Consider the following 12,745-nt stretch of genomic DNA (forward strand, 5'->3'; position numbering starts at 1 on the left):
TATACCCTTCAAGTAAACTGAAAATTGAGAGGTTCCCTTATTCAAAATTTAAAACATCACATCTATATAGATACATAGCTCTGAAAGAGCACAATCAAATCACGAGAAAAATAAGGAATGACCATTGTGACCGGAATCAAAATATCACACATTATTAAGAAAAATAACATGCTCAATGTGCAGGCAACATGGTACTAATTTATAACGCACTTGTCATGCGTGCAGAAAGTGCCATTTGTAAATGAAGTAGTAATTATTGATAATACACATACACTTGTCTTGCACAAGCTGAAACCTACATGCAACTCGAATCATGCATCAAACCTGCACGTATAAAATACATCTATATTTACTGAAGATTGAAAATCTACAATCATGCAGCAAAGAAAGGAGTGTGATTTTTTTTAACTCCCATGTATAGCCAAGAACACACCGACTCGAAGTAGTGCATCCTAATATAGCAGAAATGTTGCTCAGGCTTGACTAATTAAAAGGAAAATAAGGCAAGCATTTAGAGAAGTGTAATATTTAGATATCACTATAATTAATGATTATTAGAGCTGTGATTTGCCTGAACCATCTCATTATGTTTCTATTCTGGAATATGTTCTTTCCAAAACATTCAACTACTTGCTCATCTTCACAATAATAGATCCACCTTTGTGTCTGAGGTCCTAGAATGCATTCGATGCACCTTGTTGGATGATGTAGTTGCACTAAAGACTACAGATATTGCATCTTTCACAATCATATTACAAAGGGAGATGGCAATCTATTAACAAGGCCTCTCACTAGGAAAAAGCAAATAAAAGCGAGCGGAAATTTAATACCAAATTCACAAAAAATTACAAACCAATGCGCAACACAAAATCGTTGACACAACGAGAACATGTATCACATTCTTAACTCCTATTTGCATCATTAATAAAAACGCATATCACTATGCAGAACTGTGTAGTGAAGCTTTGCCTGCTCTACGGTGCCAATTGTGTTTTCTCACCAGCAGCTTGCGGTCTGCTCCGGAATATGTAAAGATTTTCTCTAACTGCACAATATTTACTTCGATCACATGCTTCAGAGTTCCCTCGCAAAAATTGCTCCAGAACACATGTGCTTGCATCATAGAACTATAAAACTATGAAAAGCATTGTAGTGGAATGGAGTAATCACTTCGAGAAAATTAATAGCGACCATAATTTTTTTCATTTTTTCTAATGATATATCAAGTTTCTCTTACATTATACATAGTAAGTGAGAACCCACAATTATTATTCATGCCTTAGAAGTTTATTCATATACCATCTAAGAAAAGGCTATGCGGGTAGCATGTTTGACTATGTTAGAAGTATATATCGTCTGTCGAAATTTGACATTTATTTAGAAAATAATGTGTACCAAACAAACATACGTTGAAAATTAAAATTGACCATAGGTATTTTGGACAGCCTTTTTCTGGACATGAAAAAGCCAACATGCTATACATGGGAGGCATAATTGTTTTTAAGCTGGGCATAGTGGTTTGGACAGTCTAGACGAGTAAATATGGGATACGTGCATGCTGGGCATATTAGTTTGTAAGCTCGGCAACAATCTCTTTGCTACTTTTCTACACATTCAAAGGCCACCAACTTCTTAATTTAAGTCAGCGAGCACCTGAAGCATCACCATGAAGTTTGTATGTCATGATCATCATTAAGCATAATGAATAACTATTTTCCTCGTGTGAAGGAACACACCTGCTGAACTGGCTTGGTGTGATCTTTCGGGTTCACAAATTCCGTGCAGCCAAACTTCCTAGCTGAACATGGAGAAAATAGAAAATCTGAGGAACTTCTCAAAACAACAAAAATAACGCCATGAATAGTAAAATAAGGAGTATTTACCTTCTTCAAATCTGCTGGCGTTCAGGTCAACACCAGTGATCCTTGATGCACCTGTAATCCTTGCATCTTCTGCAGCCTAAATCATACAAATACGACGGGCAAATAGATGCAAGTCAGATGCATGTACCGGTTGCAATTGCAGAACAATCAACGGAGGGATTAGGACACTTACCGCAAGGCCAACAACCCCTAGCCCAAATATCGCCATTGTGGAACCCTTTGGTGGTTTTGCAACATTAATTGACGCGCCAAGACCTAAAAGAAAGAATGGCAGCTCAGCATCACGAGATAAGCTGTAGCCATAATAAGCATACTACAACAGCAATACAAGTCAACTTACCAGTGGAAATACCACAGCTAAGAACACAGACTTTATCAAGGGAAGCCTCAGGGTTGATCTTGGCAACACAACCGACATGCATGACAGTGTACTAACTGAAGGTGGAAGTCCCTACGAAACGGTAAATCGGCTTGCCGCCAATAGAGAAGCGCGACTTGCCATCCCCAATCATCACACCTCTGTCGGTGTTGATCCTGAGCAGATCACACATGTTGCTCTCCGCAGACTTGCAATGTGGGCATTCCTTGCACTCCCCGGTGAACACAGGGAGGACGTGGTCACCAGGGGCAACATCTGTCATGCCCTCTCCAACACTCTCCACTATGCTGTGAGCATAAATAAGTTCAGGGGACGTGCATCAGATAAATTTGACCAGAAATATCTATATAAAAGGACTTCATGTCCGAGCACCTCAGATAAATAAAGAGATGGATAGATATAGCAATTCAACTAAAGCAACATGGAACAAACCCCTGATGTATCTTCACTTGTTTGAGAATCCTAGTACCAATCTATGATATTGACTTATGTCTCCATAGTTACTCTATCAAGATTCAACGACAGTGACGCCACTACGATACAGACAACAACAACTATTCAGTAACAACTTACACATGCATCACAGTTCTTATGATTGCTTCGCATGTTTTCAGTTCTGTGGTCGACCTATTCTCTGTCAACAAACAATTAGCACAAGCTGAAATCTGGAAATCCTAGAGGAGAACATAAACTGAATGTATTAACAGCATGGTAAACATGTATACACAGAGCAGTAGTAGTTGATCAAGGAAGGTGGTTGAGACTTGAGAAACATACCCTCCAGCTTCATGGCCGAAGATCCGAGGGAACATGGGGGTCTGCCCCTGAGCATCACGGGGGCCGGCACCGAGCGGCACGGGGGCGGCCGCGAGCTCGCTGGGCGGGGGCGAGGGCGGGCCTGAGCGGCGCCGGGAGCGGCGGCTAGCGCGTGGGGGCGAGGGCGAGGGCGGGCGATCGAGTGGCGCCGACAGCGGCGGCTAGCGCGCGGGGGTGGGACCAGGCGGCGACGGGAACGTCGGATCCATCCCTCACAGCCACAGATCGCCGTCGTCTCCCTCATCCTCATGGACACCCCACCCGCGGCGGCCGGCGGTGGGGAGGACAAGGCCAAGCGCGCGCGCAAGCGGAGCAGGTACCTCGACCACCACTACCAAACCCCCACCCTCCTCAACGCCCTACAGGGCGGCGGCGGCGGCGGCGGCCACCACACACCACCTCCACCTTCACCTCCAACAGACCTGCTCGCCGCGCTCCACCAGGCCGCGACCTGCCCCTACGACCTCCCGGTCCCGCTCCCGGGGGGCGTCGATGCCGGCGCGCTGCCCCTACGACCTCCCGGTCCCGCTCCTGGGGGGGCGTCGATGTCGGCGCGCTCCTCGCCTTCTTCGCCCTCCGACGGACAAGGAGGCGGCGCCGGGTCTCGGGGAGAGGGCGGTCCCGCTCCCGGGGGGCGTCGATGCCGGCGCGCTCCTCGCCTTCTTCGCCCTCCGACGGACAAGGAGGCGGCGCCGGGTCTCGGGGAGAGGGTGCATCGGGGTGGTTGCGAGGGAGGGGGTGGGGAGAGAGATCTGGGGATGGAGACCGACGGGGAAAGTGGAGGGCGTGCAGGTCGTTTCGGATTTTTTTTTGTGCGCTTTTTTGGTTCGGGGATGGGTAAGACGAGGTGGGATCGCTGGGAGAGGTCGAACCATCGCTAGGTTGAACCATCACGACGTTCGATCCTGCTTTAATAGTAGAGATCTACGCGCATGTGTGCATATGCACGACAAGCCTAGTGCCGAGATCAGCCGTTGGATGAGGACAATAACACACGTCGGCCACGTCCTGCTGACGTAGTCCTTGTGCACCTCATGCCGCGCGAGCCTCTCCGTGTGAGGCCAACTCCACCGCGCGCCCCCATCCTATCTGGACGTGTCTGTTTAGGGTAAAACGGACAAAACAGACGGCCCAGCGCGCGGGAGCAAACATACGTTTTTCGTTTTGTGACCGTTTTCGATCCATCCCCGTCCCAACTTTACGCCAATTTTGGGGTGAAACGAACAGCGCGCGGACGGGTGGGACGCGCGCACTCGTCCGCCCCTGGCCCGCTAGTCGGTGGCACAAAGTAAAATCCACCCCGCCCCTTTTGACGCCATTTCCCCCCAAACCCTCCCACTTCCCGCCGTCTCCCTCGCTCTCCCCCATCCATGGCCGACGCCCACCCGAATTCCAGCAGCCCAGCCGTCGACCAAACCGGAATGGCCAAGAAGAAGAACGCCAAGGAGCCAAGGAAGCCGCAGGCGGAGTGCACGCCGGAGGAGATCGCCAAGTTGGACGCGAAATCGGCGAAGAGGAGGAACCGGAGGGCGGCCATGGAGGACAACGCCGCCACACGCAAGTTCGCCGCCGAGCGCGATGCGCTGGAGGCCGCGCGGTGCAAGATCGAGGTCGAGGAGAAGCAGGCCATCGTCTACAAAGCGCACGCCCTCCTCATGCTTGGCATTTGTCGTCCGGCATGGGTGCCGCCCGCTCGGCCGCTGGCTGTGTGCCGACGAGAAACAGATTCATTTTGGAGGCTGGCTGTGTTGCCGCCCGCTTGCTGTGTTGCCGGCGAACAAAACTATTCATTTTGGAGGCTGACTGTGTTGCCGGCCGCTGGCTTTGTTGCCGTCGAGGACGTGTAGGCCGATGCGTGTGTTGCCTGCGTGAACTAGGGCCGCTGACGTGAACTAGGCCACTGGCATCTGAATCGTTGTTCTTTTGGAGACGAATAAAATAGGGTAAACGGATGCGGTCGCGCGCCCAGCGGGTGGCAAGCGCTTCCTAGGACAGGGCCGGACACGACCCCATCTCCCCACCCAAACATAATCCTAACAAAACGAACGTCTGTTTGGGGTCGTGGGATGGAGTTGACCCGTTTGGGGTCGCGCGGTGGAGTTGGCGTGACACCATGCACTGGGCGCTGTCGCCCCGATTCGTCGATTGTCGCTCCGCGAACGTCTTCGGGAATCCGCGTGCCGCCACGGCGTGCACCGCATGATCCGCCCGCACGCCACGGCCGCGACGGCCACGGCAATCGCTAGCCTGTACTCGCGCCGCTTGGCCACGCCCGACGCTCACTGACGCCTTTGTCGAACAGGACCCGCAACGCCCGTGACTAGCCACTTCCGCCGCTCGAGGCCACGTCGGCCGTGCCACCGCACGTGCCTGCTGCACGCCCGCGCCACCGCGCTCGCCGGTGCCCGCGTCAGACCGGAGTTGCGTGCGTCGGATGCGCTCTCCCGGCTCGCGTGGCCGTTTCCGCCGCTCGCCGGCCGCGCACGCCTCGCCCCTGGCCCTGCTGGCTGTCGCGCATGCCTCGGCGCCGCGCTCAGCCCTGCCCGCTACAGGCCTAAGCCGCGAGCGCCCGACTGCTCCCGCCGTTGTAGACCTCGGTCGCACCTGCCGCCGCGCATGACACCCGCTTCGCCGCCACTGCGAGCCTGCTCCACCGACTGCATACCCCGGCCGGACGGCCACGCCCGCCGTGCCTGCCGGCCGGCCACCACCGCATCCCGCTGACGCCGTCTGTGGCCTCGCTCGCTCGGCCTCCAAGCCTGGCCTCTATAGTGGCCGCCGCCACCCCGCACAGGTGCTAGCGAAACCTAATGCCCTAGGCAGCATGGGGCTGGCCTGGCCGGCCTGATGGCTGTTGCGCAGCGTTTGTTGGGCCCTCTGTTCAAAAAAGGGGGGAGTCGGGCTAGCTGGTGCTGGGCGAACCGGGCTGACAACCCATTTTTGGGCCTCAAATAGTCTGTTTTCAGTAAAACGCACATTTAGGCCTTAAAAGGGCTTGAAAAATCGATTTTAGGGCTATTTTTTCAGGTCTAGGACGCGCTTAACATGCTATCTTAGTGTACATGCTTCTGTTATATGCTTTTACTTTTGTAAATTAATTGTTGCTTACTTTTAATCGCTATGTAATGCATTTAGTATGTTATAAATATTGAAACGTCACATTGATGAATAAAATGTATCATCGTCGCTTTTATGTCATGGATTGCCCAATGTAACCCCTTGATAATTGTTGATGGCCGGAATCAAGAAACCGGGATTCCATCGAGTTGGCAAATAAGGGGTTCTACTACCCCTCCGAGCATTCGACGTGGCGATCATCCTCTGTCCGAGTAACCCTAGAGGGCGATAGGCGTGTGACCCATATGGTCTTCGCCACTCCTAGGGTGAATGCGCGGAAAGTATATGGGCTAGGGTAAACCACCTTATCATTCAACGTGGAGGTCGTCCTTGATTCTTAATGACTCGGGGCAATAAGCTTGGAGACCTCGATAGTCCCACACTCCTACGGTGAACGCCCGTTTCGTGCACTTTCTTCAACTCCACCTCCATGGTAACCATGCGTAATGTGTACATGAAATAATGGAGTGCCCTAGCCTTTTTAGATCGCTCTCACAAAATGGTTTGAGAGGTTGGAGCACATTGTTTGTCCCCATGGAGACGAGGAGTAGAACCATTGTTGCGCAGCCACTTGGGTATGTCTACATTGTCTATAGGGATCACCATCGGATCCGATGGCGGCACCTTATATGTACCCATGCTAGAGTTGTTGGAGTCCCCCTCGACTTGATGTTGATGTTATCCCAGCAAAGGTTCTCCTATGTGGAGATACTTAGCTGACTTGACATCTAGGCTAGAATGAATTCCCCTCTCATTTACTCGCTTGGCTTCCCGTTTGTTTATAGTTCCTTTGTTACATTGATACATCCATCTCTCATGGGTTGTACTGTATTAGAGAAAAACCTTATTCATCTTTTGGTGACTGGATGGTGTTTGCATTCATCAAGTTATTCCTTTATTTAATTTTGATAGCTTGTTATGTCTATTAAATGTGCATTTATTATTGATGTAGTTTCTTCCTTCCTACATTATATTAATTAGATGTCATATTTTAGAATGTGTGTAGCACCCGAGTGGAGGAAATGTGCCTTACTGATAGCGGTACCACACATACCATTTTACAAGAAACTAAGTACTTTGAGTCTATTAAAAAAAATCCCCCGGAAGTATTATGACAATCGTCGGTTGTGGTTCGAACATAGTTGGCTTTGGACGAGCTACTATCATAGTTCCTATGGGAACAACTTTGATCATTCATGATGCATTGTTCTACCCGGAGTCGATTCGTACTCTTTTGAGCTTTAAAGACATCCCCGCTAATGGTTTCCATATTGAGACTGATGACGACAACGGCAAGGAGTGCATCCTCATCACAAAGCGGGATGCAAATGGTAAACATGTTATCGAAAGGCTTCCTTCTTTCGACACAATGCTATACTACACCAAGATAGTAACACCGCTTGTGTACACTACCCTTAAGACTATTTTTCGAAGCTTCGAACTTTTCTGCCTCTCGCATGATAGGTTAGGCCACACCGGACTTAGGATGATGAGAAATATAATTACCACCTCACATGGTCATAATGTTACCGGGAAGAACTTCCTGAATCTCGATGATTTCATATGCTCCGCATGCACAACGGGGAAGTTAGTCATTAGGCCATCGCCTCTCAAGGTGAGGGACGAAATCCCCGCGTTCTTGGAATGTATCCAAGGGGACATATGCGCTCAAATTCAACCCCTCACGGGCCGTTTCGGTACTTCATTGTGCTCATTGATGCTTCCTCTAAATGGTCCAATGTTTGCGTGATATCAACACGGAACCATGCCTTTGCAAAGTTCATCTCTCAGATCATAAAAATGAGGAAAAACTTCCCTGATCATCGTATAAAGTCTATTCGAATGGACAACGCCGAAGAGTTTACTTCAAAGGTGTTCGATGATTATTGCATGACAATGGGAATTAAAGGTGAGCACTCAATACCGCATGTTCATACACAAAATGGACTTGCAGAGGCATTGATTAAACGAATTAAATTCATTATCCGGCCACTCCTTCAGGGTTATAATTTACCAAATACATGTTGGGGCCATGTAGTGTTACACGCGGCCAACCTCATCAACTTTAGACCGTCCGCCTACAACATCCACTATCCTGTTCAGCTTGCGCAAGGGTCGGCACCGAAAATTTCCCACCTTTGTAGGTTCGGTTGCCAGGTATATGTACCAATACCACCACCCCAGCGGTCAGCAATGGCCCGCTCCATAAGTCGGGATATACGATGGTTATGAAACTGTGTCCATAATCAGGTATCTCGACCCCAAGACAGGTGACTGTCACACGGCTCGTTTTGTTGATTGCATTTTTGACGAGGATTTTTTTCCGACTTTAGGGGGAGAGAATCAACCCCTTGATGCTAAAAGTCGATAAATCACGTGTCAAGCCACGGGAATCAATGATCATGACCCGCGCCCTGCTACTACTAAGAGAGAAGTCCAAAAGATAATAGATTTGCAGTCATTAGCAAATCAACTGCCTGACCACTTTAGTGAATTAAGTACTGTCAAAAATTGCATGTGCATGCGTGCAATGCACCGGAAAGGGTTGAAATACCAAAGAAAAATGATGGTATACCAGCTCCCATCCAAAGGTCTAAAAGGACGAGAGATACTGCTTTTCAGATCTCAAGTACTCAGGGACGCCCGACGAAAAATGTTAAGAGAAATTTATTACAACATGTCACCAGAGTGCCCCAAAGTGAAACCGGGGAGCCAGTCGAGACCTGACAGAAGTACGGAAAATTCAGTGTACAAAATTCTATAATTAAACTTTCCCATAGAGGAAACACCAAGTGAAGATGTGTGCGCACACATCGGCGCAGGAAATCTAAAGGACCTTGCTCCTAGAATTGGAAATTTTGTAGAGCAAGTGTTAGCGCCAGATGCGCTCCATGACGAAATGGCCATAAATTATATTTATACGGGGATTCCTTGAACCGAGCAACTCTAATTGTCGACATTAACTTTTCTATGAAAATTGCCTCAATCATAGATCTTGATCGTGAGCCTAACACGCTCGCAGATTGTAAGAAAAAGTCGGATTGGAAAGATTGGTAGGAGGCAATTACTGCCAAATTATTATCTCTCAACAAAATGAAGGTGTTTAGACCAGTTTGTCGAACTCCTCCTCATGTACGCCCTGTTGGCCATAGGTGGGTTTTTGTTCGAAAGAGAGATGAAAATAACAAGGTAGTACGGTACAAAGCAAGGCTCGTTGCTCAAGGGTTAACTCAACGACCTAGTGTTGATTTTGAGGGGACTTATTTCCCGGTCATGGATGGAGTTACCTTTAGATACTTGATCTCGATAGCAGTAAACATGGGCTTGAAAATGAATAATGGATGTTGTCACTACTCACCTGTATGGTAACTTGGATTCGAACATATATATGAAGTTTCCTGAAGGTATCCCTGTTGCGAACCATGATAGAGAAAAGATGCTACTATAAAGTGTTCAACTTCAAAAGGGATTGTACGGACTCAAATAGTCTGGTAGAATGTGGTATAATCACTTAAGTGATTTCCTTCATCACAAGGGCTACACGAACAATAAAGATTTCCCATGTGTTTTTATACTACGATACCAAGATGGATTATGTATAATCTCGGTGTACGTGGACAATTTAAACATAATCGGTACACCTCGGGATATTGAGGAAGCGAGTTCCTACATCATGTTGGAATTCGAGATGAAGGATTTGGGTAAAACCAACTTGTGTCTAGGTCTGCAACTTGAACATTCCCCTGATTGGAGTGTAGTGCATGAGTCGGCTTACGCCGAGAAGGTGTTGAAAAGATTTGGTTTTGATAAGGCATATCCTTCTAAGACCCCGATGGTCGGGAGATCTTTACAGCCAGACAAGGACCCGTTCAGGCCTAAGGAAGAAGGAGGGACTCTGGGACCATAGGTTCCTTACCTGAATGCAGTTGGAGCACTCATATACCTCACAAATTGTACACGGCTAGACATTGCTTTCGCCGTCAGTTTGCTTGCTAGGTACAGTTCTGAACCTACCAAGAGACACTAGAGAGGTGTCAAGGACGTCTTCTGTTACCTGCAAGGTACCAAAGATCTTGACCTATTTTATAAAAGGAACCAAGACCTATCTCTTATAGGCTATGCCGATGCTGGGTACCTATCGGACCCGCATGATTGCAAATCACAGACTGGATATGTTTTCTTTTGTGGTGGAACTGCGTTTTTTCTGGAGATCGACCAAGCAAAACTCTTGTGTCGACTTCCAGAAATCACTCGGAAATCAAGGCACTATTTCAAGCATCAAAAGAATGTGTATCACTTTGGCAGATGATCAGACACATTCAGTAGGATGTGTGGGCTGAACACCATACAAATCCCCACCATTATCTATGAAGATAATGATGCTTGTGTTGCACAAGTTCAGATGGGTTATGTGAAGAGTAACCTCACAAAGCATATTAGTCCCAAGTTCTTCTACGCACATGAGTTGTAGAAGTTGAACGAGGTGAGAATTTTGCATATTAAGTCCCGTGACAATCTTGCTGATATGTTCACTAAATCATTCTCGGCATCATTCTTTGAGAGGTGTGTGCGTGGAATCGGTATGATGAGACTTAGAGAGATGCAAGGTTCAGGGGAGAAACTTCACAAACTTGTCCCTAAAATCTCGATCAGGGTGATTAAGTACTCAACCTCATGATTGAGTGGATTGTACACTTTTTCCCTTGAGTGAGTTTTCCTTATGTTTCTCACCTAAGGTTTTTGACAAGGCAATTCATGCAATAGAACAACATATATTATGCGCTCTTTCTCCATATTTTTCCCACTAGGTTTTTTCGGAGTTTTGAGACATGGATATACGGATAACGGCCCAAGGGGGGCGTTGGGAAACTTGGGCCTTGTGTCGAACAAGTCATTGGCCTATTAAGGATCAAGTCCCTTCACTTAACGTTAAATTGGGCACTTATCCCCCATCCCTTAGATATATAAAGAGGAGAGTACCCATTGTATACAGAGTTGATCAATAATTTATAAAGAAAGACTCCCCTCTACATCTTTGTGTCAATTTACTTTGTGTACCTGCGCGTGATCGACTACGACACTCGCTCCGCTCCGTAATATTGGACCAGACTCGCCGGTAGGAATTGCGGAACAATGACGACGTCAAACGATGAGACGACGGGGTTTCTTAATTTCTACCTACACCTTGTCATCCTTTCTCACTTCAGAAACGAAGCTATAAAAAAATTAATGAGGCCATGTCTATGGCATGAAATTATTCTCTATAAATAAATAATGATTTGTACTTCGTTTGTAAAGAATGTACTAATTTTATTTGGATCAATTGACCCCAGCCCTTACAAGGCAGCTCCGTTCCTGGTCACACCTCATATTAGATAAGTTTGATAATGTTAGATGGATGTTTGGTTCTGGCCAGAGTTAAGATTTTTTTTTAAAATAGTAAACCCTATGACATAGACACAAAAAATATGATAATATTTTTTAGCCAAGCCAAATTGTGATTAATAATTTAAACAATTCAAGTAAGACAAATATGACAAATATGGCAAAATAATATGACAATATATGACAAAAATAGTCACAATCCAAACAGGCCCCACGACTCTAATATGCGATCAAAATGCGGATGAAATCATTATTTTCACTTTCTCAACGATCTTTAAACAATTCTATGTTACTTAGAACGTCAAGGCATTTAGCATTGTCGCCCTACATAGAAACTTCATGGTCAGTGGCATTTTCAAAAACGGGATCTAGCTCAGCATTTTTGTCTGTCACGTATGCATGCTCGGCCTGGCAGTGGACAAGGCACAAAAACGCTATCTTTTTTTGAGAGTACCCAATCGCGTACCTTAGATTTATAGAAGGCAGAAGTATTTACAGAGAGTTACAACACAAGGCATGCACTGGAAATGCTACCAAAGTGCTAAGACTACTCGACTCCCAAGCTAAACTCTACTACTCACGGAACACGCTAGCTCCAGTACATCCCGCCAACACCCAAGAACGACGAGTGTCAAACACCACCGAGCTAAACTGTGGTATAGTGCACTGGGTGGTGCGGCCAAAAACTAGACCGTTGCGGTTCTTCCATAGTTGCGAGCAGATCAAAAGGACCAACGAGTCGAAACCTTTTCGTTGTTTGGACACCACCCGAACACGCCGCTCTGTCCACCATTCTACCAAGCAGTCCTGCGCTGACAGAATCATGGTGAGGTCGATTCCGCCCCGTGCAAAGCAGTTGTGCCATGCCTGACGTGCCAAAACACATTGCAGTAGGATGTGGTCGACCGTGTCCTCCTTGAAAAGGATCGAGATGGACCTAGAGGGGGGGTGAATAGGTACAAATCCAAATTTTAACAATTACTTAGCAATTTTAGGCTAAAGTGCGGAATATAAGTGTAAGCCTAATAATTGCTATGACAAAGAGTAAGCTATTAGGAGTGAAGCAAGGCAAGCGGTAAACAATAAGCAAATACAAGTATGTAATAAGGATTAACACAAGTAGAGAGTTAGGGTTAGGAATAACCGAAACTCCGAGAGAGACAAG

At 47.2% G+C, this 12,745-nt stretch overlaps 1 pseudogene; it reads right to left on the bottom strand.

Moving 5' to 3' along the window:
- Nucleotides 1–1,567: 1,567 nt before the first annotated feature.
- Nucleotides 1,568–3,287, bottom strand: LOC123405545 (annotated as a pseudogene).
- Nucleotides 3,288–12,745: the final 9,458 nt, after the last annotated feature.

The sequence above is a fragment of the Hordeum vulgare genome, chromosome 6H (assembly GCF_904849725.1).
Source record: "Hordeum vulgare subsp. vulgare chromosome 6H, MorexV3_pseudomolecules_assembly, whole genome shotgun sequence".
Lineage (NCBI taxonomy): Eukaryota > Viridiplantae > Streptophyta > Magnoliopsida > Poales > Poaceae > Hordeum > Hordeum vulgare.